At 42.9% G+C, this 16,028-nt stretch overlaps 1 pseudogene; it reads left to right on the forward strand.

The window, feature by feature from the left end:
• Nucleotides 1-4,117: 4,117 nt before the first annotated feature.
• LOC109572179 (zinc finger protein 350-like) lies at nt 4,118-13,348 on the forward strand (annotated as a pseudogene).
• Nucleotides 13,349-16,028: the final 2,680 nt, after the last annotated feature.

Raw genomic sequence — 16,028 nt, forward strand, 5'->3', positions numbered from 1 at the left:
CCAGTCATTTTTGAAGAACAGAAGAAAATGACCATGGACCAGGTGAGTTTGACATGTTTACTCCCTCCTTTCTTTCATGTTGTATTTGTAGAGGCTTATAAAAATTGATTTATTGGAAAATGACACATTTTTAAGAGCCTGAATCTCAGGAAAAATATCAACCATAATGTCTATGTCAAGGTAAGTTTGAAATAGGGGGGAATGCACGTCAGAGAATCTGCTCAGAATTTTTAACGTCAGAATATTAATTAAAAAACTGTAAGACCCTAGGGGTTATTTGTGTTGTTATTCAGTAACTAAGTCATATCTTACTCTTTTCGACCTCATGTGTACCCAGGCCTCCCTGTCCTTCACTGTCTCCCAGAGTTTGCTCAAACTCATGTCCATTGAGTCAGTGATGCTATCCAACCATCTCATCCTCTGTTGCCCCTTTCTCCTCCTGCCCTCAATCTTTCCCAATGAGTCAGCTCTTTGGGTGTGGTGGCCAAAGTATTGGAACTTCAGCATCAGTCCTTCCAGTGAGTATTCAAGGTTGCTTTCTTTTAGGATTGACTGGTTTGATCTCCTTGGGAGATCCAAGGGACTCTCAAGAGTCTTCTGCAGCACCACAATTGGAAGGTATCAATTCTTAAGGACTCAGCCTTTTTTATAGTCCAACTCTCATATCTGCATATGACTAGGAAAAACCATTCAGTTCAGTTCATTTCAGTTGCTCAGTCATGTCCGACTCTTTGCGACCCCATGAATTGCAGCACGCCAGGCCTCCCTCTCCATCACCAACTCCTGGAGTTTACCCAAACTCATGTCCATTGAGTCGGTGATGCCATCCAACCATCTCATCCTCTGTTGTCCCCTTCTCCTGTCTTCAGTCTTTCCCAGCATCAGGGTCTTTTCAAATGAGTTAACTCTTCACATCAGGTGGCCAAAGTATTGGAGTTTCAGCTTTAGCATCAGTCCTTCCAAAGAACACCCAGGACTGACCTCCTTTAGAATGGACTGGTTGGATCTCCTTGCAGTCCAAGGGACTCTCAAGAGTCTTCTCCAACACCACAGTTCAAAAGCATCAATTCTTCGGCACTCAGCTTTCTTCACAGTCCAACTCTCACATCCATACATGACCACTGGAAAAACCATAGCCTTGACTAGACAGACATTTGTTGGCAAAGTAATGTCTCTGCTTTTGAATATGCTGTCTAGGTTGGTCATAACTTTCCTTCCAAGGAGTAGGTGTCTTTTAATTTCATGGCTGCAGTCACCATCTGCAGTGATTTTGGAGCCCCCCAAAATAAAGTTTGACACTGTTTCCACTGTTTCCCCATCTATTTGCCATGAAGTGATGGGACCGGATGCCGTGATCTTAGTTTTCTGAATGTTGAGTTTTAAGTCAGCTTTTTCGTTCTCATTTGTTGCTCTACCAGATTATCTCCAATCATTTTGGAAGCCAGTGCCAACAAGAGAAATACAAAGCATTATGTGATTTGTGTTTTTGTGCAGAGAAGGTAGGTCATTTCCTCAGTAAAGTATATCTTTCCTGGCACTGAAGTTTTAATAAATGACTTATTTATTTGGCTGTGTTTGGTCTTAGTTGCAATGTATGGTCTCTTTTAGTTGTGGCATGTGAGACCTAGTTCCCTGGCCAGGGATCGAACCAGGCCCCCTGCATTGGAAATGTGGAGCCTTTGCCACTGGAACTGGAGAAGGCAATGGCACCCCACTCCAGCATTCTTGCCTGGAAAATCCCATGGACAGAGGAGCCTGGTAGGCTGCAGTCCATGGGGTCGCAAAGAGTCGGACACGACTGAGCGACTTCACTTTCACTCTTCACTTTCATGCATTGGAGAAGGAAATGGCAACCCACTCCAGTGTTCTTGCCTGGAGAATCCCAGGGACAGTGGAGCCTGGTGGGCTGCCGTCTCTGGGGTTGCACAGAGTCGGACACGACTGAAGTGACTTAGCAGCAGTAGCAGCCACTGGAACAACAGGGAAGTCATCCTTGCTGTTGAGAACTTAGAGGCAATAAATCATACTGGTTATTCTTTTGTTATGTATATGTAGTTTCCCTTTGGATATTTTTGAATTTTCCCTTTGAGTTTGGTGTCTGCAGTTTTACCTCCGTGTGTGTATAGCTGTGGATCTCTTTTTCCTCCTGCTTGGCATTCTTGAGTTCTCTCATTCTGAGGTTTTGTCTTTTACCACTTCTAAAATATAATCTGCCTTTATATCTTTGATTATTACTTTCCCTCAGATTTTTTTCTTCTCTCAGATTCAGAATAGGTATAAATTCAACATTCTCATTATGTCCTTCATATCTCTCAACCTCATTTTGCACTTTCCATTGTTGTCTTTTGCACTTCAGATCTGTTGTCCAGTTCACTTCTGTGTTATATCTAATTGGTTCAGTTCAGTCGCTCAGTCGTGTCAGACTCTTTGCGACCCCATGAATTGCAGCACGCCAGGCCTCCCTGTCCATCACCAACTCCTGGAGTTCACTCAAACTCATGTCCATTGAGTCGGTGATGCCATCCAGCCATCTCATCCTCTGTCATCCCCTTCTCCTCCTGCCCCCAATCCCTCCCAGCATCAGATCTTTTCCAATGAGTCAACTCTTCGCATGAGGTGGCCAAAGTACTGGAGTTTCAGCTTTAGCATCATTCCTTCCAATGAACACCCAGGGCTGATCTCTTTTAGAATGGACTGGTTGGATCTCCTTGCAGTGCCTTGCAATCCAAGGGACTCTCAAGAGTCTTCTCCAACACCACAGTTCAAAAGCATCAATTCTTCGGCACTCAGCTTTCTTCACAGTCCAACTCTCACATCCATACATGACCACTGGAAAAACCATAGCCTTGACTAGACAGACATTTGTTGGCAAAGTAATGTCTCTGCTTTTGAATATGCTGTCTAGGTTGGTCATAACTTTCCTTCCAAGGAGTAGGTGTCTTTTAATTTCATGGCTGCAGTCACCATCTGCAGTGATTTTGGAGCCCCCCAAAATAAAGTCTGACACTGTTTCCACTGTTTCCCCATCTATTTCCCATGAAGTGATGGGACCGGATGCCGTGATCTTAGTTTTCTGAATGTTGAGCTTTAAGCCAACTTTTTCACTCTCCACTTTCACTTTCATCAAGAGCCTTTTGAGTTCCTCTTCACTTTCTGCCATAAGGGTGGTGTCATCTGCATATCTGAGGTTACTGATATTTCTCCCAGCAATCTTGATTACAGCTTGTGCTTCTTCCAGCCCAGTGTTTCTCATGATGTACTCTGCATATAAGTTAAATAAGCAGGGTGACCATATATGGCCTTGATGTACTCCTTTTCCTATTTGGAACCAGTTGGTTGTTCCATGTCCAATTCTAACTGTTGCTTCCTGACCTGCATATAGGTTTCTCAAGAGGTAGGTCAGGTGGTCTGGTATTCCCATCTCTTTCAGAATTTTCCACAGTTTATTGTGATCCACACAGTCAAAGGCTTTGGCATAGTCAATAAAGCAGAAAGTTTTTCTGGAACTCTCTTGCTTTTCCCTTGATCCAGCAGATGTTGGCAATTTGATCTCTGGTTCATCTAATTGGTAGTCAGTCTATAAATTGAAATTCCTATTTTCAGTTTCTGGATTCCTTGCTTTAAATTGATCTTTGTTTCTTCAAGTTAGCCCTCTCATCTTTAAGACTGTTATGCCTTTGCACGCATTAAACATTGTCTATATTTCAGTGTCTTACAGTTCCAGCATCATCAGGTTTTTCATGTTTAATTCTAGTGCTTGTTGTTTCTGTTTAACTTGTGGACTATGAAGGCTTCTTGAGGGTAAGAACATGAGTGTTCATTTGGATATCACCTGCACATAGTTCAGTGTACGCACATATGCACACAGTTGGCACATGTGTCAAGATTAAAAGAGGTTTTAAAGGCCATGTTTCAGAAAACCTTCTGAATGATTGAGCGAATGGGTGGCTGAATTAGAGTAACAGGATGTCTGTATAAGATTTTCCATTCTTCCACAGTGGATAATATATCACATATATGGATACAGCCTACACAGTAGAAATGATTAGATTTCTATACATCTCTTCCAAACCATCAAGGAAGCACCCCAGATTAAAGAAGAATTTGTTACTACAGGGATTGTTATTATTTGAAGATGTGGCTGTGGAGTTCACCTGGGAGGAGTGGAGTCTACTAGACCCTGCTCAGAAGGACCTGTACTAGGACGTGATGTGGGAGAACTATCGCAACCTGCTGTCTGTGGGTGAGGACTGTTCCTCTGTGCCGCTTAGTGTGTCAAGTCAGCAGTCTTTCCTTTCTCAGTTGTGGAATGATTTCAGATATCTGAAGTACGAATGGTGTGAAAGAGATTGTCAGACTTCTACAAAGGACCAGATAGCAAATACTGCAGGCTGTTCGGACTGCCTACTGTTTCTGTTACATATTCTTTTTTTTTAAAGAACACATTTATTTATTGTTTTTTTTTTTTTTCAGCACACACACACACACTATATATATATTGTTTATTTATTTATGGCTGTGCTTGCTCTTTGCTGTGTGGGCTTTTCTCTAGGCAGTGGGGACTACTCTCTAGTTGCAGTGCACAGACTTCTCATTGCAGTGGCTTCTCTTGTGAGGAGGTTTCTAGGGCATGGAGGCTTCAGTAGTTGCAGTTCCTGGGTTCAAAAACACAGGCTCCGTAGTTGTGGCACATGGGCTTAGTTGCTCCTCAGCATGTGGAATCTTCCCGGACCAGCGATCAAACCCATGTCTTCTACGTTGGCAAGTGGATTCTTTACCACTGAGCCACCAGGGAAGCCCAGTATATATATATGCTACTGCTACTGCTAGGTCGCTTCAGTCATGTCCAACTCTGTGTGAACCCATAAATGGCAGCCCACCAGGCTCTGCCGTCCCTGGGATTCTCCAGGCAAGAACACTGGAGTGGGTTGCCATTTCCTTCTCCAGTGCATGAAAGTGAAAAGTAAAAGTGAAGTCGCTCAGTCGTGTCCGACTCTTTGCGACCCCATGGACTGCAGCCTACCAGGCTCCTCCACCCGTGGGATTTTCCAGGCAAGAGTACTAGAGTGGGGTTGCCATTGCCTTCTCTGAGTATATATATATATATTTCTCTCTATCTATCTATATATATATATAATCGATTATGTAGGTATTCTGCTAAATTTATTATATGTATTATAAGTAAGGAAGAGTTAATCACTCAATCATATCCGACTCTGTGACTCCGTGGACTAGCCCACGAGGCTTCTCTGTCCATGGAATTCTCCAGTCAAGAATACTGGAGTGGGTTGCCATTTCCTTCTCCAGGGGATCTTCCCACCCCAGGGATCAAACCCAGGTCATCTACATTGCAGACAGATTCTTTACTGTCTGAGCCACCAGGGAAGTCCATACGTACTATAAAAGATACATAAAAATAGAAATGTCAAAAGGATGAGACATTCATGAGATGAATATTTTTAAGTAATTTTAATTTTTAAAATGTAATGGTACAAAACACGTTTGCTATCATATTTTTGAAGTTTTCCTTTACTTCTTGAAAACTGTTTTGTAAGAGCACTTTATTCTGAATGAATAACACTCTTAAAGTGTGAAAGTGTAATGTCTTAGTTACAGTCACTGACCAGAATTTGTTGACCCATACATATAACTTGAATTTTTATAAATGATAGATTCTTAGTCTCCCCTTAGGCCTCAGACAGATTTATTTCATCTAGGATCTTGATTTGTTTTGCTTAGATTTTTTTTTTTTCCGTTCTATGGATTCTCAAGTTTTTGCTACTCCAAGGGAAAAGCTACTTCCAAGGTGTAGCTGCATAATCTGTTAATATAAATGGGATCATTGAACAGTGTTTAGATTTCATGCCCAAAGATTTTGCTAAATAATATGTTATTTTTTTGTGAATAGGGTATCAAAGTCCCAAACCAATTGAAATCTTCAAGTTGAAGCAAGGAGACAAACCATGGATAGAAAGGGGAAATATCCATGATCCAGGTAAGTGAATGAGAAGCATCCAGGTAGAAAAGAAATAAATTCCTAGATCCATGAAGGCCTCACAGCTTTAAAATCGTGTTATGGTGACTCATCTTCTAGTTTCTAAACTTTGACAGTATCTCAACAGAGCCTCTGAGGATTCCTCTCCTATGTTAATATTCATTACTTAATCATTTAGAGGAAAATACTCATGTTTTCACCTCTGGATTTCATACGGATTTATTTCATCTAGAGTCTTGATTTGCTTTGCTTAGATTTTTAAATTTCTATGGATTCTCAAGTTTTTCCCTTCTTCATTGACTGCCGTAGTACCACTGCTTGTTCCTTCTTCTTACCTTGCTTTGAAAATTCAGGCTTCCATGCCTCTCTGCAAAGAGAGAACTTCAAATTCACCATCATCTCCTGACTAGTGAACCTCAGGTAATATTGATTTCCCTTCCTAACATTCAGCCCCACCCTGAATGCTGTGTTCTTATGGCAACTTGGTCTTTTAGTGTACATCTGCCTGTTTATTCATTCTGGATGGGCAAATATGAGATAAAGCAAATGTAGCAACATGTTAACTGTCGAATCAAAGAGGTGGGTATATAGCTGTTCACTGTGTAATTCATTCAGTTTGTATGTTTGAAATTTTTTTTAATAAAATTGTGAGAAGAGCTATAAAGTATTGTAATTTTCAGAAAGAATTATGCCTCCCACATAGACTGAAATGAATTCAGTCAAGTAAAAAAAAAAAAAAAATTTCACAATTTTAGGCCTCACCTGAAATCAAACTATAACCCTCATGCATACTTTGCTGATTTCTTCATATATTTGCTGGATATTTATTTATTTTTTTCTCTCTCTTTTTTGTCTGTGCTGCACAGCACACAGGATCTTAGTTTCCAAATCAGGGATCAAACCTGTGTCCCCTACAGTGGAAGCTCAGAGTCTTAACCACTGGACCATCAGGGAAGTCCTCACAAAACCTTCAGTTGTTAAAACAAACAAACAAACAAACAAACCAAAGAACGCACTATCTGCAAAGTACAATAAAGCAAAACACAATAAAATGAGCTGTGTTTGTATAGAAATATTACCCAAAGAGGGAATTCATCGGCAGTCGTGTGGTTAGGACTCCATGCTTCCACTGCAGTGGGTACGGACCAGACTAGATCCCTGGTCAGGGAACTAAGATCCCTTGCAAGTTGTGTGGTGCAGCCGAAAAAACCAAATTGAATTGAAGGTTTGTGGCAGCTCTGTGTCAAGCAAATCTGTTGGCATCATTTTTTCCAACAGCATTTGCTCACTTTGTGTCTTTCTCATATTTTGGTAATTCTCTCCATATTTCAAACTTTTTCATTATTATTATGTTTGTTATGCTGATTTGTAATCCATGATCTTTGATGTTACTTCTACAACTCACAGAAGGCTCAGATGATGGTTAGCAATTTTTAATGAGAAAGTATTTTTAAATAAGATATGTACTCTGTTTTAGACATAATGCTATTGCACACTTAACAGACTACAGTATTGTGTAAACATAACTTTTATATGCACTGGGAAACAAATTCATGTCACTAGCTTTATTGCAATACTTGCTTTATTGTGGAGGTCTGGAACTGAACCTGGAATATCTCTGAGTCTATGCCCATACAGATAACCCCATATTTGTCCTCTAACCAAAATCTTCTCCAAATTCCTCTTTCCAGTTGAGTTCTTTATGTCTGTACTAAGATACCCACCTCAGAATGTTTGTGTCAAAATACACATGGATTTTCCTACATTAAAAATCTGTCTCCCTGGTGTTCCTCACCAACTTAAGCTGGAAATTCTAGTCATTTAGGCCAAATACCTGAGGAAAATCCTTAATTCCTCCTTTTTACTTTCATTGAATTCAACACTGTATGTTGTGTTTTCCTTCTCCTAGATGTGCCTTGAGTTCTTCGACTTGTCCACATGGACGCTGTTGTTGCTCCAGACCAAGCCACTGTTGTCTCTTGCCTGATTACTTCATTAACTTTCTCTTCCACACTTCTTCCTCTCCTATCACTATCCATGCAGCAGTTGGCAGTCTTTTAGAAATATAAATTAGAACCCCCCACCTCCTCAGAGCTTCTAGTGGCTTGTCACTAGTCTTAGCATTAAATTCAGATTCTTCTACCAGATCTACATAGTATGACTTCTGTCTACCTTTTGAACTTTAAGTTTTCCTTTTCCCTATGTAACTGTTCTATTCAGGGCCCACTGGCTACCTTTCTATTTCTTGACCTGGCCCAAACCTTTCTTTTGTCAAGGCTTTTGCACTGCTGTCATACTTGAATGAAACATGAAGTTACTTACATGAAGCTGCTTAATTTTTATTCCTAGTTTCTTGGCTCACCTTTTATTTCCTCACAGGTAATTACCTGTTTCCCATTGTTCTTTTTCATGTGCTGGGAACCACTTTTCAGTGTGAAGTTGTCTTATTTCTTTGCTTCCATTTTGTCCTCTTTTGCCCAGGGGAATGCATAAAACGTGTTTCTCTTTGGTGTGTATTCAGATGCTATGACAGCACATGGTACATATTAGACATTCAATAAACATTGTGGGAGAGAATGGATACATCCTCCCTCATGTTAGATCAGATGTCTTTCTAACTTATTTTATTTTGTGTTAATGACACACATTTCTATTTTGTCCTCTTTTGCCGGTTTTGCAAGGATCTCTTTGGAGAGCACCAAAAACTTTACTAATTGAGAATTGTCTGCCACTGATTCTGTATCTTTTTTTTTTTTAAGATGTTATGGCCTTATTGTGTTTCCCCCCATTTTCAAGAAGTAAATTTACACTTAATGATTTTTTTCATATGACATAACTGTCACAGAGAGCTAGCCCAAACCATTTCATTTTAGAAGCAGTTTTATTGCATAACCTAATTGTGAAAATTTATTTTCTTTCTAGAAGTTGGTGATCCTATGCAGCAATCCTTGGAAATCCAATACAAGCATAAAAATATGGAAAGAGGCCATGAACTCAGTTCTTTGGGAAATATTTTTTGTCTGCATGGAAATCTTGTTACTTTAAGGCAAAGCCATGATAAGTTTGACATACTGAACTCTAATTTAGATTTAGTTAACCAGAATAAAAGCTCCATAGCAAAGAATCCTGACAAGTTTAATAAATAAGAGAAATTAGTTCTTCATAGTAAGCATGAAAAACATTACACTAATTAAATGCTATAAACATGGAAACATTCTCTGCACCAATTCAAAACTCAGTATACATCAGATTGAAAAAGAAACATGAATGTATGGAAGGTGGTAAAACCTTCATCAAAAAGTCTCAACTCGCTGTACACCAGAGAACACATACAGGAGAGAAGCCATATAAATGCCTTAAATGTGGTAAAGCCTTCTGCAGGAAGGCAGAGCTTAATATACACATGCAAGTTGAACGAGGAGTAAAACCCCACGTGTGCGGTGAGTGTGGGAAAACCTTCTCCAGGAAGTCTCAGCTCCTTGTACATCAGAAAACTCACACGGGAGAGAAACCCTATATGTGCTGTGAATGTGGGAAAGGCTTCATCCAGAAGGTTAACTTCCTTATACATCAGCGAATTCATACTGGAGAGAAGCCCTATAGATGCAAAGAGTGTGGTAAAGCCTTCAGTCACAAGCCATGTCTCGTTGCACATCAAATATTTCACACTGGAAATCCTCCCTATGAATGCAGTGAGTGTGGAAAAGCCTATTTTCAGAAGTCAAATCTTGTTAGACATCAAAGAGGTCATACAGAAGAGAAGTGCCACAAATGCAACGTGTGTGGGAAAAGCTACTCCACGAAGTCCATACTTAGCAGACACCAGAGAGTCCATACGGGAGAGAAGCCCCATGGGTGCAGCAGCTGTGGGAAAGCCTTCTGCCACAAGTCCTTCCTCACTAAACATAAGAGAACTCATACAAAAGAGAAAGGTGTCGATTCAGTCAAGGTGGAAAAGGATTCTTTAGAGAGCCATGACTCATGTACCACAGAACCTAAACAGGAGAAAACCTCTGTTGAGACAGTGACAATGCAGGGGCCTGCTATGGCAGTGCAGGCATCATTAAACATCTACAGGTTCCTTGCCCAAGGGAATGTGGTTCTTGTGGGAGAGCCTGTGGCCAGATGTGTCCCTTCAGGAGATGGCAGAGAGTTTTCACAGGAGAGGAACCTCATGAATGTAGTTAATGTGGTATTGCCTTCAGTTACCAATTATGTCTTCTTTTATGTCACAGGAAACATGTAAGGAGGAGTGCATTCAATATGGACAAGGCTTTGGAGCAAAGTTTAGCTTTTTATGTAGTTGAAAACTCTGAGAGAATGCTAATGAATGTAGCGATAGTGGAAAGGTCAGTCAGTCAGTGTTAGTCGCTCAGTTGTGGCTGACTCTGTGACCCCATGGACTGCAGCCTGCCAGGCTCCTCTGTCCATGGGATTCTCCAGGCAAGAATACTGGAGTGGGTTGCTAATCCCTTCTGCACGGGATTTTCCCAACCCAGGGGTCAAGCCTGGGTCTCTCCCATTGCAGGCAGATTCTTTACCATCTGAGCCACTAAGGAGAGCCCAGTACAAAGATATGTCTCATTAAATATCAGCAGCTCTTAGTAGGTTGAACTGTAGCAAGCTTCACTTTAAAAGCATCATAAATTCACATCAGAAAGAAATTTTGGGAGGGCAAATATGTCCAGTCCATAAGACCACCCTCATGTTTGATTATTCTCTGAAATCACTGACTCAAAAACTAAAAAGCCCCCCCAAAACCTCGAAAACTCAAAAACCCAAAAGCTGCTATACTTATGATTACAGGTTGTGACAGTGAAAAGTTACAGATTAGCAAATTTAAAAGGTGCTTAAGGCAGACCTTAGGAGAAACCAGGTACATCCATTGTCCTCCTAGCGGAGTTGTATGGACTGCATGTAATTCTGCCAGCAATGATGTGACAACTCATCTGCATATTGCCAGCCAGAGAAACTCACCTGAGCCTTAGTGCCCGGGGACTTGGGGGGTCAGTAAGGGTGCTCCTTATGCCAGCATGGGGAAACCACATGACTGACTTTAGCTTTTCAAGCTCTAGCCTTCTTGAAGTCAAACCAATACAGCATGGCCCAGAGACCCCCAGGCAAACAAAAGCAAGTGTTCAGCAAAAATCATATTGCTGGCATAAACTGTATGACATGGTTAAGACCCCAGGTATGCAAAGACGCTCTTGGCAGGCAGGCAGTTCCAAGGGCTTGGAGGTTCCCTCTCAGGTGCTGGTCAAAAGCCAGTCCTTTATTTGGAATGTGCAGGATCTGAACACCCCCAACCTGCCAAGTCACCTAATTTGCACACTAGTGAAAACAATAAGGTTTTTAATAAGATTGTTCCTCATCATGTGTCAGAAATAAATGTCTATGGATACACGAAATGTGTAGAACCTTTAGCAGAATGACAGCCAATCTCATAAAGGAGATAAGCTTGTGATTGCAGTGGAAATTTGGAAACTTGTTGACGTAAAACTACCCTCATTTTCTATCAGATTAACACCCTTAATATGTGTTTGTGTGTGTTTTCATTGTTTGGCTGCACCCCCATGGCTTGTGAAACTTCCCTGACCAGGGATCAAACCCATGCCCCCTGCAGTGGAAGCATGGAGTCTTAACCTCTGGACTGCCAAGGAAGTCCTTAATGTGTAGTTTGAGAGAGAAGGACTTGAACTCTTTTGCATTGCTAGGGGATGTCTCCATAACTCACCTGATGATGGTTCATAGGCAGTGTCACATTGTACCTATTATATCTAAATGTTTGGTCACCTTTGTTAGATTCTTTTAGAAGCAAGTTGCTAGGCCAGCCCACACACAGTGGGAGAGTTGCACATCTTTGAGGGCCTTCTTAGACTCAACCTGCCTGAATAATCATCAGGGAAAAAGATATTCTTTGTGGAAAGTTGACATGGTTTCCTGTTTAAACAGTGCTTGAACAGAACCTGGTGTTCTCTGTGTCTCCCCAACCTGCCCCTCCCCCCCACCTCCCAACCCCACCTTGACCCAGCCTGGCCATGCAGAGCCAGCCTTCTGCCAGTGCCTCACGGCACCCTTGGACCACGCCCAAGGTGTCTGCTGCTGCTCCAGTGTGGTGAGCTGCTGCCTCTCAGCTCCCTGACGTGACCACCACGTACCCCTCGCAGGGGCCCAGCACTCCTGCCAGGGCTTGGAGGCTGCCAGATCCACCTGGAGCCTCTGAAATTTACCTGTCCACCTCTCACTACTCTGATGGTGATGATGTGGCTTTGGAGAACTTTGTTAAATGTCTTCCTAGCCAGTCTCGCGAGAGAGGGGAACATGCTGAGAAGTTAATGAAGCTGCAAGAACCTCTGAGGTGGCTGCATCTTGCTCTGATGTATCCAGAAACTGGAACAGGATGACTCAGAGTGGGCTCAGTGCAATGGAATGTGTGTTCCACTCAGAAAAGGGATGAGTCAGTCACTACTGGAACTGCACCCAAGTTATGATACCTACTGACAAAAATGAGCCCTGCTCTTGTGACAACCTGGGTGAGCAGGTGAAACACACCAGAATTGAGTGACCACATAACCAACTTGTCTGTGGTAAGGGTTCCTGAATCGGGTGTGGCAGAGTGTTTCTGACAGGCACACCCAATGATGATGAGAGCTAAGCATTAGGCTGGCTTCTCAGTGGCCATGGGGGTGACTTCCATGGCCACCATGATAGTGCATCCCTTTTGGGTTTTCCCTTACCCTTTCTGTAAGTTGTATAATACTAAAGCACTAACAGAGAAGGCAATGGCACCCCACTCCAGTACTCTTGCCTGGAAAATCCCATGGACAGAGAAGCCTGGTAGGCTGCAGTCCATGGGGTCGCCAGAGTTGGACACGACTGAGCGACTTCACTTTCACTTTTCACTTTCCTGCATTGGAGAAGGAAATGGCAACCCATTCCAGTGTTCTTGCCTGGAGAATCCCAAGGACGGGGGAGCCTGGTGGGCTGCCGTCTGTGGGGTCGCACAGAGTCGGACACGACTGAAGTGACTTAGCAGCAGTAGCAGCAAAGCATTAAAGCATCCACTTAACGCTTTTTGTTTTTGTTTTTTCATTTGCCTGTTCCTTCAAATTTGGTACCTAGAAAAAAATATAGACACATTAAAGACCCTAGTATATACTCAGATTCCAGTGCCATTGAGAACACCCAGTCTCATGGGAGGAGGGCCCTGGCTGATAAGAAAATCTCACAAATGTCACCTTGTTTGTTACATAGGAGGGATTTAGCTAGAGGTCACTGCTTACCAGTTACTCACTTGAAACTTTGTGCTGAGTCAGGACCCTGGAGGATGAACAACTACTACCCACCCCTTCCCTCCCCCCGCCCACCCCCCCAGTTTTCTTCCCCCACTGCTTTCCTCTCACTTCCCCTTCTCCACCTTGGAACTCTTCTTCCACTCTCTCAGGACAGTATATGGCTGGCTGCTGCTAGAATGCCTGAGGACATGGGATGAAGATGATTCTGAGACTGGACAAACACTGAAAACACCAACTGTTTTCTCTGCAGCAGGGAGACAAACAGGAAAAAGCAAGGCCCATCTCCATCTTCATTCTGCCTACCTGTTCTTTTTAGTGTCCCCACATTGGCAGAACTTATTATGAAGCTGGCAAGAGAATCTGGTTTGCGCTATCACAATGCAGATAGTGGAAGAGTAGGTTGAGAGGTGAGAGATAGTAGCCAAATAATCAGGCCAGCAACCTACTTAAGTTGAAATTAACTGTGGCACATGCCCCCGGCCCCGCAGTTTACAGATGTTACAGTTCACTTACAGACAAGTGCAGATTGAAAATATATTTATGAATGATACGTATTTAAACAGTCCTTGAATATTTGCTCTATATAAGACAATCTATTAGTAAAGTTACTAGTCATGATTTGTGTGTTGTGTGTATATGTGGTGGGATTTGTTAGTAACTGATAAGATTTATGACACAAAACACTAGTATGGTTTATGCCCCTATAATCTGTTCTATATATTTTGTTTTTTGTATGTTCTTATTTTAGGGACAGGTACACAGTCTGAAATCATGTAAAGTGAGGAAAGGGAAGATCCTTTAAGGTGCTGGAATTACTGATCATTGATATAGAAAAAGATAAAATTATGTCCCTGCCTCACATTGGGCTTCCCTTGTAGCTCAGTTGGTAAAGAATCTGCCTGCAGTACAGGACACCCGGGTTCGATCCCTGGGTTGGGAAGATCCCCTGGAGAAGGGAATGGCAACCTACTCCAGTATCCTTGCCTGGAAAATCTCCTGGACACAGGAGCCTGGTGGGCTGCAGTCCCAAAGTGTCACAAAGTGTTGGGCACAACTGAGCAACTAACACTTACTTACTCACATTGTACATCAAGATCCATTCTTGTTAGATCAAAGACCTAAATTTGAAGGGTAATATTTAAAGAACACAATCTGGGGGAGAGAATTGGACTCTGATAATTTCAAAAGCCCTCTTTCCAGTGGCTTCCAGCCGTGACATACATCCAATAATTGACTGTTGGGATTGCCCAGTACCTGACGACAAGGACCTTCCCATCACTGGCCTCTACAGAATTCTTTTTAAAATATTTTTTAAAGTTTTTTTTTTTTTTTAAATGAGGACCATTTTTAAAGGCCTTATTGAATTTGTTACAATATTGCTTCTGTTCTATGTTTTGTTTTGTTTTTTTCCCAAGAAGAATATGGGATCTTGGCTTCCTAACCAGGGATCGAACCCACACTCCTTGCATTGGAAGGTGAATTTTTAACCACTGGACCTCCATGGAAGTCCCGTGATATTTCTTAATCATTGTTTTGGGATTCAGAATGTGTGTATGATTCTGGCTATTTGGTCCATGGCTTGAGGGTCTTTGAGTTCATTTTGCCCGGAAGAAACAACCTGAGTTAATAGGTTAATGATGATATCTACAACAGCAATTTTATTACCTTAAAAGTGTTATTGACAGCAGCAGTCTCACATCTGACTCTGGTGGATTAGTGTTCACTTAGTTCAGGGCTGGGGTCAGAGAGTATAAGGGAATAAAGTTCTGGACAGATTAATCATAAACTCAGTAGTGATACCAAGCAAGACCATGTGGGGTTCCTGGGCATGATAGCCTTTCTGTGTCCCCCACTTCTAGATTATAGAAAAGAGGCTTCATTTAGCCTTCATGACCCTTCCTGAGTTCCTTCTGGCAGGTTCAAATGGATGCTAATTAGGGAAGGGAAGGAATGCAGAGACCAGAAACAATAGTGCAGCCCTGGGGCAGAGTCCTGTTAGTGTTGGTAGCTCCGTCCTTTCTGATACTTTGCAACCCCAGGGCCTGCAGCCCGCCGGCCGCCTCTGTCCATGGGATTTCCCAGGCAAGAATACTGGAGTGGGTAGCCATTCCCTTTTCCAGGGGATATTGTAGGCAGATTCTTTACCGTCTGAGTCACCAGAGAAGCCTGGCCTGGCGCAGAGTCCTGTTTCCCCTCAAGTGTAGTGGTGGCCTCCCCAACCAAACCCAAAGCGTGCTAGACTTCTTCCCTTGCGCCTGCGTGCTTCATTGAGGCAGGAGCCGCTCCACAGCGCCTCTCTGTGGGCGGCAGCACCTAGCCCACAGGCTGCCCTGCTCGGGCCATCCACCCACTGTGCAAGCGGGCAGGTTACACTCCGGAGGCACCAGCTCCCAGGCCACCCCATTGGACACGAGCTGGCTGGTGGGGCCGGCGGCAGGCTGAACCCACAGTGCCTGCCGCTTCAGACAGTGACCCGGTTAATGGGCCCATCAGTTGCCTCTGCGTGACCGCCGTGGCCTCTGCAGCCTCTATGCCTCGCTCCATTGAGGGCTGGAGCACGATGTTGCTGGAGTCCCAAGTACTTCTTCGGACTCGGATGCTTTTCAGAGTTGCCCCTTTCCGCTCCCACTCTGTATGTAATGGCAGTGAGCCAGGCACAGGCTCTAGCCGGCTCCCTCAGCCATTGGCTGGCGCCACAATAGGTCCCACCCACAAGCAAGGATCGCTAGTGAGCAACT

The sequence above is a fragment of the Bos indicus genome, chromosome 18 (genome assembly GCF_029378745.1).
Source record: "Bos indicus isolate NIAB-ARS_2022 breed Sahiwal x Tharparkar chromosome 18, NIAB-ARS_B.indTharparkar_mat_pri_1.0, whole genome shotgun sequence".
Lineage (NCBI taxonomy): Eukaryota > Metazoa > Chordata > Mammalia > Artiodactyla > Bovidae > Bos > Bos indicus.